This window comes from Diabrotica virgifera, chromosome 2 (assembly GCF_917563875.1).
Source record: "Diabrotica virgifera virgifera chromosome 2, PGI_DIABVI_V3a".
Taxonomy (NCBI): Eukaryota; Metazoa; Arthropoda; class Insecta; order Coleoptera; family Chrysomelidae; genus Diabrotica; species Diabrotica virgifera.
This window is the reverse complement of record NC_065444.1, coordinates 219,922,644-219,936,663: the sequence shown is the minus strand read 5'-3', so window position 1 is coordinate 219,936,663 and position 14,020 is coordinate 219,922,644. Positions and strand designations below refer to the sequence as shown.

The 14,020-nt window shown below is 33.5% G+C and overlaps 1 protein-coding gene across 1 annotated transcript in view; it reads left to right on the top strand.

Moving 5' to 3' along the window:
- LOC126880383 (transmembrane protein 214) overlaps positions 1–14,020 on the top strand; it is a 134,253-nt gene that overhangs the window by 31,160 nt on the left and 89,073 nt on the right. The gene's annotated exons all lie outside the window — the stretch shown is intronic.

Below are 14,020 nucleotides of genomic sequence, written 5' to 3'. Positions count from 1 at the left end.
TTCACTAACACTGAAAATGCACTGTGTGTTGCTTCTCTAGTATGAAAGACTGCTTTTTCGTTTCCTTGAATTCCAATGTGTGATGGAACCCATATAAAGCCTATTTGCTGCCTTGTGTTCTTTAGGAAATGTAATTGTTCTTTTATTAATGCCTACAAGATTACTTGGATATAACTGTTCTATCGTATGTAATGCCCTGAGACAGCGTTTCCCAAATGGTGGGTCGCGACCCGGTACCGGGCCAAGAAAGCAAAATTCCGGGTCTTCTAGCTTCGCCGTTTCACATCTTGCTTTTTAAGGCCGCGCTCTGACTAATGCCACTGCTATCTTTGTGATAGTTTTGACTTCTCCAACAATAATTTACATATTACATTAAAAGGTAGCAATGTAACTGTATTCAAAGTACAGGAGAAGGAAAAAGCTGCAACAAAAAAACTTAATTTGTGGACACGTCGCGCAGAAGCAGGAAATTACAAAGCTAACAGAACTACAAAACAAAAAGAGTATAACGTGAATTCATTGTCGGATGAGATTTCAGCGGCTTTCAAGGAACCCCTGCTAGGACTGGAGGCAAATCTGAAGGAATATTTTCCCCCATCCACAGCAATAAAGCATGGATAAGGAATCCATTTAAAGTAGAATCCGACACAGAACATCCTTATATAGATATAAAGTCAGTAATTAAACAATCGTGTGATAGGGCATTCAAAGACATACCTATTTGACAAAATACCACTGATAGATTCTTGGTTGTCCTGCCACCAGGAGTACCCAGTTCTAGCAGAAAAAGCGATAAAGTTTCTAATTCCTTTTGTTACAACCTATAAGTGTGAGGTGGGGTTTTCAACACCGGTTTTCCTCAAAAATAAATATAGAAACCGTTTGGAAGTATCTGAGGATAAAATTAACATTAACATCTTTTCCTTAAAACGTGAAGTTTTTAGTTAACCAGAAACAACTGGATACTTCTCATTAATAAAGTATTTGATTTTTATTTTGTTTTATTACATTTTTGTTTGAGCTAATGATTCTTTATTAAAATACACCCACAGGCACAAAATTCCGCCATCCAAAATTTTTGATTAATTTTGACAATATGTAACTTTATTATGTATTTGTACTCCGATTTTCAAGATTCTTGCATCAGTTTATAGGTACATGTATTGATGTCATTTGTAGTTATTCCAGTATCAAAATGAAAGCGTTATATTTTCTCCTAACTTAAAAAAATTCTGTGGAAAAATTGGAGGGCTGATTTTTTTCATACTCCTTTTGTATTATTCTGGAGGTATTACTAAGGTTTTGTTTTTTGAATTATCCGAATAGCTCTTTTCTTGTAAGAGCTGTAAATCAAAACACTGCTTTGAAGGTGTATTTAATTAAAAATATCAAACGCACTAAAATTAACAACAAAACAAAACAATTCAATAGTGGGTAAGGTAAGTCCACCTCTTGCAGCATCGACTGGTCTCAATCTGTTTGGCATCGAATAAAGATGTGTTATCCTTGCTTGGGGAATAGCCCGATATTCCTCTACCAGGGCCATAACTATACCAAATTTTCGGGAGGCCTAGGATGACGGCGAATACCTTTTTTTAATTCATCCCATAAATGCTCAATAGGATTGAGATCTGGGCTGCGTGCAGGCCATTCTAATCTTATCAATCTAACTTCTATTTTATGAGTCAATCAATGTTTTTATTTACAAAAAATGGTACAGCTCTTACAAGAAAAGAGATACATATTCGGATAATTCAAAAACAAAATATTAGTGATGCCTCCGGGATAATATGACCGGACTATGAAACAAAATCAGCTCTTCCATTTTTCCAAAGAACTTTTTAAAGTAAGGAGAAAATACAACGCTTCCATTCACCCCTGTATAATGCCATGCAAGCAAATTTTTGTTTTTAACGGAATAATACCAAACGACATCAATACATGTACCTACAAACTGGTGCAAGAATCTTAAAAATCGGAGCACAAATAATAAAATTATAAATTGTCAAACTTAATCAAAAATTTTGGGTGGCGGAATTTTGTGCCGGTGAGTGTATATTTTATAAAACTAAAATAAATGTTTTCTTGCACACACATACCAGGATATACAAAAAAATTAGTGGGTCACGAAGGATAAGCTCAAAAATAACCGGGCCACGGAAAAATAAGTTTGGGAAACGCTGCCCTGAGAGAATCGGTAATTATGACAGATTTTGGAAATTTTTGAGTACGAATATAAATGAGGGCTTGCATAATTGAATATAGTTCTCCAGAGTAAATACTGCAAGTGGAAGATAATTTAAATTGTAATATAGTGTTCGAATCTATAACTGCTGATTCCACACCATCAATAGTTTTGGATGAATCTGTATAAATATGACAATGATCTGGGAAAGAAGCAAGTATGTTGAGAAACGATTGAGTAATTGTTGCATGGGTGGTATCAAGCTTATTGTATCCAGAAAGAGTTAGATCACATATTGTAGGACGAAAGGTCCAGGGAGAAGTGACTGTGTTTGTCTTATCAAAAAATTTTGGGAATTAAATATTAAAAAGAGAGAGATATCTTCGTAAAGGGAGTTAGAAAACGTTAACATTCCATTGAAGAATCGGATCGAAGATTTTAGTTTATTTCTTGAGTTGAATTTGTTGTACCATCACTTTCTTGATTATCGGCATCGTTTAGCATTTTGAGGATTTTGTTACATAATTTAGTGCATTTGGTTTTCATGCTTTTTTCTGTAAGATATGGCTTAATTGTTGTTATCATACCAATAAAGTTGGGTATATCCGTTGTGTATGTTTGTAGTAAACTCAAGGGATCAGTCGAGCTAGTACAATTTTCAAAAAAGTCCAACAGTTTGTGCATATGTTAAGTTAAAATTATTTGACATATCGTGAAATATTGTTTTTGTTGGCAACATCATTTCTTGAATTGATGTGGTAGCTTCAGTTTGCTTTTTTTGTTTCTTTTTGGTTTGCGTTGGTATTTTAAATTCTTTATTTAATTCTTCAGTGGGAGATGGAGTAGTATTAATTTCCGAAATTGTTCTCCTATTGGTCGTTGACTGATCCTTAGATATACAATTAGTTTCCATAAATAATACGGGAGGTATTAAATTAGTATCTGTTTGTTGGTTAAGTGAAGGTTCGGTACTAGAATTACTGACTGGATGATCTGGTTCCACTTCTAAGGGTGCTGGATTAGACTGGGGAGATTCTTGCGGTTGTTGTTGTTGTTGTGGTTGGTGTTCGATATGAGAGGAATCATTTTGTTGATAAGACAGGAAGGTTTATCTAAACTTAAAAATATGCGATACGAAGTTTGTTCATATGTAATTAAGAAAGAAGAAGGAAGGTCTATATCTACAAGTGGTTGAATATAAGTTTGTCTTCTAAAACTGAGGACGTGTTGAAATTCTGGAAGTTGACTGCCGATTCTAAGGAAGGTTAAAGGTGACATTAATTTAAGACCTAATTTGGTTAACTCATTCTCTATTAGAATGTGTGGAATAGAAGGGCAAACACCCGATAGTCGATAGAACAGTCTTTCGTTCGGAGTTATCAATTTTCGTGCTTTTAGATTTTCGCCTTTAATTGTTATTTCTGCTGGACCGGACATAAATTTTTCCACCAAGGATTCACTGGAGAGATAAATACATATTCTGTTATTTGATAGTCTTGATGAAAATAAAATATTCCGTGGATGAACAACTTCGCCAAGTGCTATTAAGTACTCTTCTATTTTAGTATCAGGCAGCGCATTAAATAAAATTGATTGGTGCTTTGGAGGGAATTGAATTGAAGTATTGTTAAGCACAATGGAATATGTTGTTTTGTTTTGAGGTTGTTGATCGTCAGTCATGATTGTTGTTGACAAATTTGTTAGGTTGGATTTGGTATCATTTGTTAAACTCATTAGTAATTATGAACCAGTTGTAGAACCAAAACTGGTTCTGCTATCTGGCCTTTCGGCCGTCACTTAACCTTACAAACGGTATGCTTTGTAATGTTTTGAATAAATAAAATAATATTAACTCACTGTTTTATTCCATAAGGTAACTGCACTATATACTATTACTTTTTGCTTATTTTCAAGTTTATTTGGATATAAATTACCATGAAAAAGGTGATTTGTCGCGACTGAAATGTAAACACAGTTTGTGATATCATGATCAGGACCGGACCCATTTCACTAATTTCTTTTTATACTAGGTCTCTTTTTAACTCACAGAAACTAGTATCGCAAAATTAAGCCGCTTGTTCATAGAAATCACAATAAATTAAACAAGGATAAACAAATTGGTATGTCGCTGATATCTTGTTTACTATTAATTTTAACCTTTATGATTTTAAGTGACAGTGATAGCGGATTTGTTGGTTATTATTTGAATTTATTCTTTATTTGTTGCTTTTTCAAATTATTTCACTTTTAGGGCCGGTTGTTCGAACGCTAATCAAAAATGAAATCAACTGATCATTCAAATATTTAATTACTGTCACCAACTGTCAATGTCAACTTTGTTTGGGTTGCTGAAAACATAATTGATTACAATTATGAGATTTATTGTGTTAATAATATTTTTATGTTAATTAATAATTAATTAACCAATCAATTATTTATTTATTTATTTATTTATAAAAATCCAAACAGGTCCTAAAACCTTTTTACATGGACAGTTATAATCATAAACTTTATATAACAAATATAACTAATATATACAGTCATTAGCACAACTATTGATAGGCAGATATAGAAGACTTTAACACAAAAACAGCTAGACTAATGATATCTATTATCCATCTACTAGTTTAAAGTGCTCTTGCACTATACGTCTATAGCAACCAACTGACATTGTAAAATCAATGTTTTTTACTAAATTTATATTGTTCGCTAGTTTCAACATGGCCTCTAGAGGAGAGCAAACAGATGTTCTTATTTTTCCAAACAACAACTGATATCTCGTTGCTTTTCGAGGAACATTAAATGGTATCCGCATTCGTAAATCAATTGTACCTGAAATATTATTAATTATTTACAAATTTGCGCCTACTAGTCAAAGACAAAACTTCAAATTCTTTCCTTAGCATGGTTGATCTTATGGTTCCATAATCAGGCCATCGATGATGTTTTTTGAAATACAAATAACGAAGAAACTTATTCTGTACTTTTTCTAGTGCCTCTAAATGTACTTGAGGTTGTTGTCCCCAAATAATGGAACCAAATTCTAATATTGGTCTAACTAAAGTATTATATAATATTTTTATACCCTTAATATTAGTAAAATCGCAAGTTTGTCGACATATAAAACCCAGCATACGGTTCGCTCGTTTTGCAGCTTTACCAATATGTGTAGCAAATGACAGTTGATTATTATAAATCAAACCCAAATCCTTGACCTCACTGGTCCTTTTTAAAACATTCAGTCCTATTAAATAATCAAATACTATTGGTTCTCTTTTACGGGTAATAGACATAACGTAGCACTTATTTATATTGAATTTGATCTTATTATTGTCACCCCATAATAAAATGTTCTCAATATCCCTTTGAATCATTACGCAATCCCTAACAGTTTGAATTATTTTGAATAACTTAAAATCATCTGCAAATAATAAGTAATCTGAATACTGGATGACGTTTGCTAAATCATTTATAAACATTAAGAACAAAAGTGGTCCAAGATTAGACCCTTGTGGTACTCCCGAGTTAGCCTTAAATTTACCAGAAGTATTTCCATTGTGTTTTACAACAAAACTCCTATTCTGCAAATAACTTTTAAATAACTTTATTAGATTATCAGATAAGCCAAAATTACATAACTTTCTTAAAAGAACATCGTGTTTTACTTTATCAAAGGCTTTTTCGAAATCCGTATACACTACATCCAATTGCAATTGTTTTTCTAACGCATTGTTTGCAGACTCGGTGAATGAAATAAAACTTGTGTTTATCGAGCGACCCGACATAAAGCCATGTTGATGATCATTAATACTATTTTTGACGTGATTATATACATGAGCATGCAATATTTGTTCGAAAATTTTTGATGGAGCACACATAATAGCGACTCCTCTATAATTTTCAATATCTCTTTTGTTACCCGCCTTAAATATTGGAGTAATTGAAGATAGTTTCCATTTTTCTGGAAATTTTGGAATAAGTTATTATTAGTTTAAAAATATGTAATAATGTTAATGTAATAATGTAATAATTATGTTAATTATCATAATGATAATTAACATAATTGATTACAATCAACTGATTGACGTACGAATGAGGGGTGTTGTTATTTGATGGTTGTTAAAGGGACTTAATTGTAATCAACTTCTTGATTAATTTTCGAACAACCGGCCCTTAGTTTAGTAAAATTGTAATTTTTATTTTCAAACATAATTATTGGAACGACTAACTACTATCCTGTCTTAATTTGATTACTTTCGGTAAGTACCTATTTATTCTTTAAGGAAAAGTGACAAGTAATATTTATGAGTGTGACTATAGTTCTGTCGAATGGAAACTTGTTAGTTTATTTTCGAGATTACTGTTTACATTTTGTTTTTTTTTTTAATTTATTTATTCTCTTTCTTCAGATGCAAATCCACTAATGGATGTCAGCGATCACATTTTTCATCAACTCTCTATTTCTTTCAATCTGTATCAGATATTGAATGTCGTTAATCCCTGTCCATTGCCTTATGTTTCGGAGCCAGGACATTTTCTTGCGTCCTATTCCTCTCTTACCTTCAGTTTATTACCATTCTATATTTATCTCTTTACCAGTAATACTCGGTATAGTGTTCAATATGTTTAATGTTGAGTCTATCAATCTCCTCAATAGTGAAAAAAGCTTAAACAATTCAATAAAATAAGGCAAAGTTTTCAACCTAATATAAACATTAATAATATTGAAAAATGTTAAAAATATTAATAAAAGATTTTTAATTGAAAACTTATTGGTCCATTTCCCTGGTAACACCTCCATGGCTTCTAAAAGTTGCAAGCCAGATGGATGCTGCAGTGAAGACAAGAGGGAATTCTAAAAAGTTGCAATTCACAACCCCGTCTACAGCTTCTTTATTACAGGAGTAATACTTCTTCTTTATGTGCCGTCTTCTACCGAAGGTTGGCGAACATCAAACGATAGGTTTCTCTGTTTTGTGCCGCATGTATTATGTTCGCAGCTTCTGGTATTTGAAACCATTCTCTCAAGTTTCTCAGCCAGGATTTTTTCTTTCCGCCCAAACCTCTTCTACCTTCAATCTTGCCTTCCACGATAAGCTGTAGCAGACTGTACTTATCATTACGGAACACATGGCCCAGGTATGACGCTTTCCTCCTTTTAACAGTTGTTAACAATTCCACCTCTTTACCCATTCGTCTCAATACCTCTGTGTTGGTCACTCTGTCTGTCCAAGGTATTCTCAGTATGCGTCGATACAGCCACATTTCTAGAGCCGCTAACTTCTTTATAGTTGCTGATGTTAACGTCCACCCTTCTACTCCGTAAAGTAGCGTAGAGAGTACGTAGCATTTCGTGGCGCGCCATCGGAGGTTAATCCTTAGGTTGCGGTTGCTTAAGAGCTTTCTCATTTTTATAAATTTGGATCTTGCTATTTCAATTCGGATCCTAATCTCTACGTCTGGGTCCCACTTATCATTTACTGTATATCCCAGATATTTAAATCGGTGTACTCTTTCAATATAGGTCTGGATCCCGCGTATGAAAAAAAAGTTGATTAATAGCAAGCTGAAAATTTGTTAATAACTTAAGGGTGTCTAGTCGGATAAACTTTGATATATGGGAACACTGGAACAGGGGCAGTTTTAATTGTGGAACAGGTTAAAAATTTGGAACGGTCACACCACGAAAACGGCACATTTATTTTGTCCGACAGAACAGACTTAAACTCTTCGAACAGAGATTAAACTGTCATGCAAAAATTAGACTGCTATTTATCACCAAACGGGCGTTTTAATGAGTGGAACATGTAGAATATGTCAAATGACAGGAATTATGACAGGTAATAAATAGCAGTCTGATTTTTGCATGAGAGTTTAATCTTTGTTCGGAGAGTTAAGTCTATTCTGTCGGACAAAATAAATGTGCCGTTTTCGTGGTGTGACCGTTCCAAACTTTTAACCTGTTCCACAATTAAAACTGCCCCTGTTCCAGTGTTCCCATATATCAAAGTTTATCCCACTAGACACCCTTAAGCTATTAACAAATTTTCAGCTTGCTATTAATCAACTTTTTTTTCATATGCGGGATCCAGACCTAATACGTTCGGCTTCAATATTCAGGTCGATATGTTGAATGTTCTTTTTACTGATCACCATAAATTTAGTTTTCTTTCTATTGATCTTCAGTCCAAATCGGTTGTCAGTTGTATTTACTCTATTTAGCATCATCTGTAAATCTTCGATGTTATCGGCCAGTATAACAGTATCATCTGCATATCGAAAATTACTTATTGGTACGCCATTAATCTTCATGCCCTCATTGTACTCTTCCAGTGCCTCTAGAAATATTTTTTTCGTGTACAGGTTGAAAAGCAGTGGCGAAAGAATACAGCCCTGTCTAACCCCTCTAGAAATGGTTATGTTTTCACTCACCATATGTCCATTCTTTATGTGGGCTGTTTGATTCCAATATAGATTTTTTATAATCTGGATGTCCTTAGTGTCAAGTCCTGAAAGATGTAATAGTTCTATGAGTTTGTCATGTTTGATACTATCGAATGCTTTCTCATAGTCGATAAAACAGGCGTAAACATCTTTCTGTTGATCCAGGCATTTTTGAATCAAGACTTGTATTGCAAATAGGGGCTCTCGAGTTCCAAAACCGCATCTAAAACCGAACTGTGTTTTACTTATGCTGTGTTCTAATTTTGCTCGTATTCTGGAATGGATAATACGCAAGAATACTTGAAGGGTGTGACTCATTAAACTTATAAGGCGATATTCGCTACACGTCTTAGAATTGGATTTCTTGGGAAGGGGCACAAATGTAGATTTCAACCAGTCCGATGGAATTTGACCAGTATCGTATATCTTATTAAACAGTTCCAATACTACATTCATGTTGTTCTCGTTAAAAACTTTTAAAAATTCGACTGGTATTTCATCGCATCCTGTTGCTTTCCCATCTTTCGTTTGATCTATAGCTTTTATCACCTCACTTTTCAATATTTTTGGTCCATTCAGATCAAGAGTGTTCGTAGAAATATGATGATAATCCGTAAACAAATCTTTTATGTAAATTGCCCAAGTCTGTAACTGTTCTTCTTTATCTACAATAAGTTTGTTGTTCTCGTCTATTAACTTACCAAACTGTTTTTTCTTGTAAGTATAAGTAAACTCCTTGATTTTTTTATGCATGTCAAAACTATCGTATCTTCGTTCTAGCTCTTCTATCTCTTGACATTTTTCTTGTAACCATTTCTCTTTAATACTAATGGAGTAATACTAATAAAATAAAAATGTATACCATTTTTATTCAGTTGCAATGCGAAGGCAAAACATCAGAGAGGTTATTTTTATTTTTTTTTATTTTGTTAGTATTACTCCTATAAAGTAACTAAACTAACCATTTTTCCGTTGGAACTTTACCAAGCTGTAGACGGGGATGTGAATTGCAACTTTTTAGAATTCCCTCTTGTCTTCACTGCAGCATCCATCTGGCTTGCAATTTTTAGAAGCCATGGAGGTGTTACCAGGGAAATGGACCAATAAGTTTTAAATTAAAAATCTTTTATTAATATTTTTAGTATTTTTCAATATTATTAATGTTTATATTAGGTTGAAAACTTTACCTTTCAGTTGCCAGATGACGCTAGTCACCCAGTCCATACATGTCAGTTGCAATGCGGGGATAAACTTTCATGATTGGGTCACTTAGAGCAGAGAGCAGCAGGCCTACGCCTCTCCGATGATGACTTCAATAAGAGTCGAAAATCGTCGATTCAGAGTGCTGGACAGCGCTCCGTGTTCTAAGTGAAAAATAAGACAGTTTTGCCTTCGCATTGCAACTGAATAAAAATGGTATACATTTTTATTTCAATAAAATAACTTTATAAAATACCTCCACCGAGAGATAGCCATTTCCCAATTATTACCACTGACACTGACAGTTCGTACGTATATATCGACGTACGTTTCAATTAATTTTTTGATTTAACTTGTTTAAAATTGTTTAAAAGTGAATCGTGACGCATGGGAAAAGTTAGAGTGGAAGAACAATATACGGGATTAAGCCATGGTACAAAGACGCCAGGTACGATATTGCGCATGCGACTATCAGCTGATCGCGTTCTGTCGACGTCAAAATGGGAGTAGCCGCTGTTGGAATACATATGTTTATATGGGAGTTTTATCGATTTTTTAGCTTTTGGCTTGTTAGTGTGAAAGAATTATTATTTACCCCTTAATGTATTGTCTCCAAAATTAGTTTATTTAAAAAACAACTGAAGGGTATCTTAAAATAAGTTTGTTGTAGTTTATTATTCGGAGATGTTTGATAGTTTAAAATTTATTGTTTATAAAGGTACAGCTTTCTTAAAACTTTTGTAAATGGATGCCGTTATAGTTATTAAGGTACCAAGGGTATTATAAGGATAATAACGCTTGAGGTCAATGGTGATGGTGTATAGACCGAGGGCCTTCGGCCCGAGGTATATTCGTTGACCGAAAGCGTTATTACAATACCCGTGGTGGCTTCAACGTTTAATGTCCGACTAAATTATTCTTCATATGCAAAAAAATTGAATGAATTTTGAATTAATTAGTTTTCAAATAAGTACATTTACCAGAAATAGTCGTAACGTAATTGTGGTAACCATAGTTTTACTTAGGGCCGGTTGTTCGAACGCTAATCAACAATGATCACTATCAAATATTTAATTACTGTCACCAAAACTGTCAATGTCAACTTTTACTGGGTTGCTGAAAACATAATTGATTAAAATTATGAGATTAGTTAATCAATTAACATAACAATTATTAACATAATTGATTAAGTAATTTCATATTATGTTTTCAGCAACCCAAACAAAGTTGACATTGACAGTTGGTGACAGTAATTAAATATTTGATAATGATCATTGTTGATTAGCTTTCGAACAACCGGCCCTTAGAGTTTTATTTGTCAACTTGACAGTATTTAACTCGTTATTTAAATTTAATAGGCCCTAGGGCGTTATTTTTCAATAACATGTCCTTGGGCTATATATCGTACTTAATAGACTTCGAAATAATGTCATTATTTGTCAAATAAAGTCGGACATTAATACATAAATAAATAATGTACAAATTAGTTTTGAAATTTAAGTCGGTCGACAAATTATTGAATTTTACAGAAATGATTGAAATTTAAAGATGGATAACTATATAATCATGTATAATATTGATGATTTGATATACTATATAAATTATATCCAATGTTCTTAATTACAATTTACGCTATATATGTCGGTATATACCTACTCAATATTTTTCCTATGCTAAATAGTTCAAATTTTATATTGAACACCAAAGTAATAATTATTTATTCATAAAATTTTGCCCTATCGCAAAGCCAAATTCTGACATAAATACGTATCAGTTATCAATAGTTCCGACTGGACGTTATTAGATAAAAAATATATATGATCTTACAGTGACTTCATCCCGGCTGGGCATTGGGCAATAAAAAGGTACCTGTTTAGATACTGCCACATGTATATACTTACTGCCATTTGAGTCCAGAGAAATAAGATTTTTGTCGGGACACTTGAGCAGCCAGGTTGCAAATGGTTTTTTTGGGTACTATATACCTAATACATTATAAATACAAAAATGCCCGTCACAGTTCAGACGGGAAATTTAGTTATTAACAAATAAGGGTCAAAAATGGCAGTTTTTTCGTTTAAATCGCTACAGGTAAAAATAGGGTAATTACATATCTTCCACTTACACGTGGATTGAAAAAGTCTCCGAATGGGGCCAAAAGAAACCTCCAGAAGAATTGGTGGTAAAAATGCATCAACTGGATACTATATTTAATAATTTTAATGGGTCTGGACTTCAGTTAAAGTCAGGGAAAAATTATTTGCAAAGACTTATTGATTTGTCTGAAAAGATTGAATGTCATTACAAAACCAAGCACCTGTTTTTTCGGTCGCGCAGGTATTTTAGGATTAAGATATTAAACTTCACACTTAAAGAAAATATGAGAAATAAGAGAAAATTAAAGAAAATTGTAACTTAGTCTTGTGTTTTATTTGTTTTGTGATTTTGTTTCACACCAATAATCAATTATTTTCATCTGTTTACGTGCAACTAAATGAAGGTTCGATTCATAGGCGCCCAGACATATGGGTACCGTGGCCCCCCATGGCTTTTCGGGTGCTTTAAACTATATATTGTCATCCGAAGTATACAAAATGTAATGTGCAACATCTTCAAGTCTAGCCCCCCTACAAATTTTTATATGGACGCCCATGGCTCGATCCCCTCCTTAACCCGCCAGTGGTCGCTATATGAGATTTTTTCTCACGGTTTCAGAAAATTGCGCACAATTTTTTTTCTGGGAAATTATACGCGCTGTAATTCCTTCTAGTCTCCTAACTATCCTCCCTCTACAATCTAATAGACTCGTCCGCTCAGATAGTGACTCAGTTTACTTAGTATCACCATATTGTTGAGTCAGTGCGCTTCATGTGAGAGATTCTCTCATCAAGCGACCACCGGCGTCACCAACTGTGTATAAAAATTAATTTTATTTTTCCCCTTAAAACCTAAAATACTATCCTTTTATGATGTAATAAAAGGCGCCGTGGATGTGGTCGATGATATGAAAATCCCATATTCTGTTTCACGGGTTAGTTGTAGATGGTCACTTACCATATATTTTTCAATGTTTTGGCGGCATCAATAGTCACATTTTATGTAAAGATAATAATCATAAAACAGAAAAACGTCGTGTCTTTTTAAAGCAAATGGCTTTATCGTTGATGAAACCTCATCTTTTTTGTAAAATTTTGTAAAATTTTGTAAAGAAAAGCAAAAGTTGGATATGTGAGAGAAAATCTCACGCGCGACCACTCGCGTAACAACCTACCTAGCGACCAATGCCGGGTTAACACTGGCCCCAAATAAGACAAGCCATTCAAAAACAAGCTCGTAAAATTTATTTAAAAAGCGAGGAATACAAAAAAATTTTGAATATACATCACAAATTTATTTTAGAAATTTATTTTTGTTCATTGTATTGTTAATTAATTTTTTATATCAAAATAATAAAATACCTACATTTCAATAAATTCTAAATAGTTAAACAGAAATTATATTAATCTATTAAAATTACTGTTTATGACCAATTTAAGACTAATTGTGCTCCGAACGCTAATGTTTTAAATGGGGAATATTTAAAATCACTCTCATTGTGACGTCATGCGCGAACTTATCCGAATTTCGGATATTCCGGCTATCGTACCTGGCGTCTTTGTACCATGGGATTAAGCCACAGTCGCTTGTAATGTTGCACATTTCGACGGTTGCAAGGTAAAAAGTTGTAACCCACAAATCAACTTTTTTCAGGAAGTAAAAAACGTTCCATTTAAGTAATTGTAAGAGGAATTAACCTAATAATTTTTTTCATTAATTTGTAGATCAATAATTCATCTATAAATTAATGAAAATAATTATTAGGTTAATCCCTCATGAAATTACTTAAATGGACCGTTTTTATATGCAGAGTTGGGACAGAAAGGGTTAACGTACATACAATCGACAAATACCACAGTTTTTACGTCATGGGTGGCATTTCTTGTATTGCACCAAAACATACAATAGTCTTAACCAATCCATTCCTCGGCTAAAAACTAAACCCGCATCTGAGGTTTATGGAAGTCAGAGAGCTGTTCAGCTAATACATTTTGAAAGGTTTATCAGAAATCAAGATCCGAAGGGAATGTTCACACCAACTGAAACTGTGACTCCATCTGTGCCTGATCTTCTGTGGCTCTAAGGGAAAAGCAG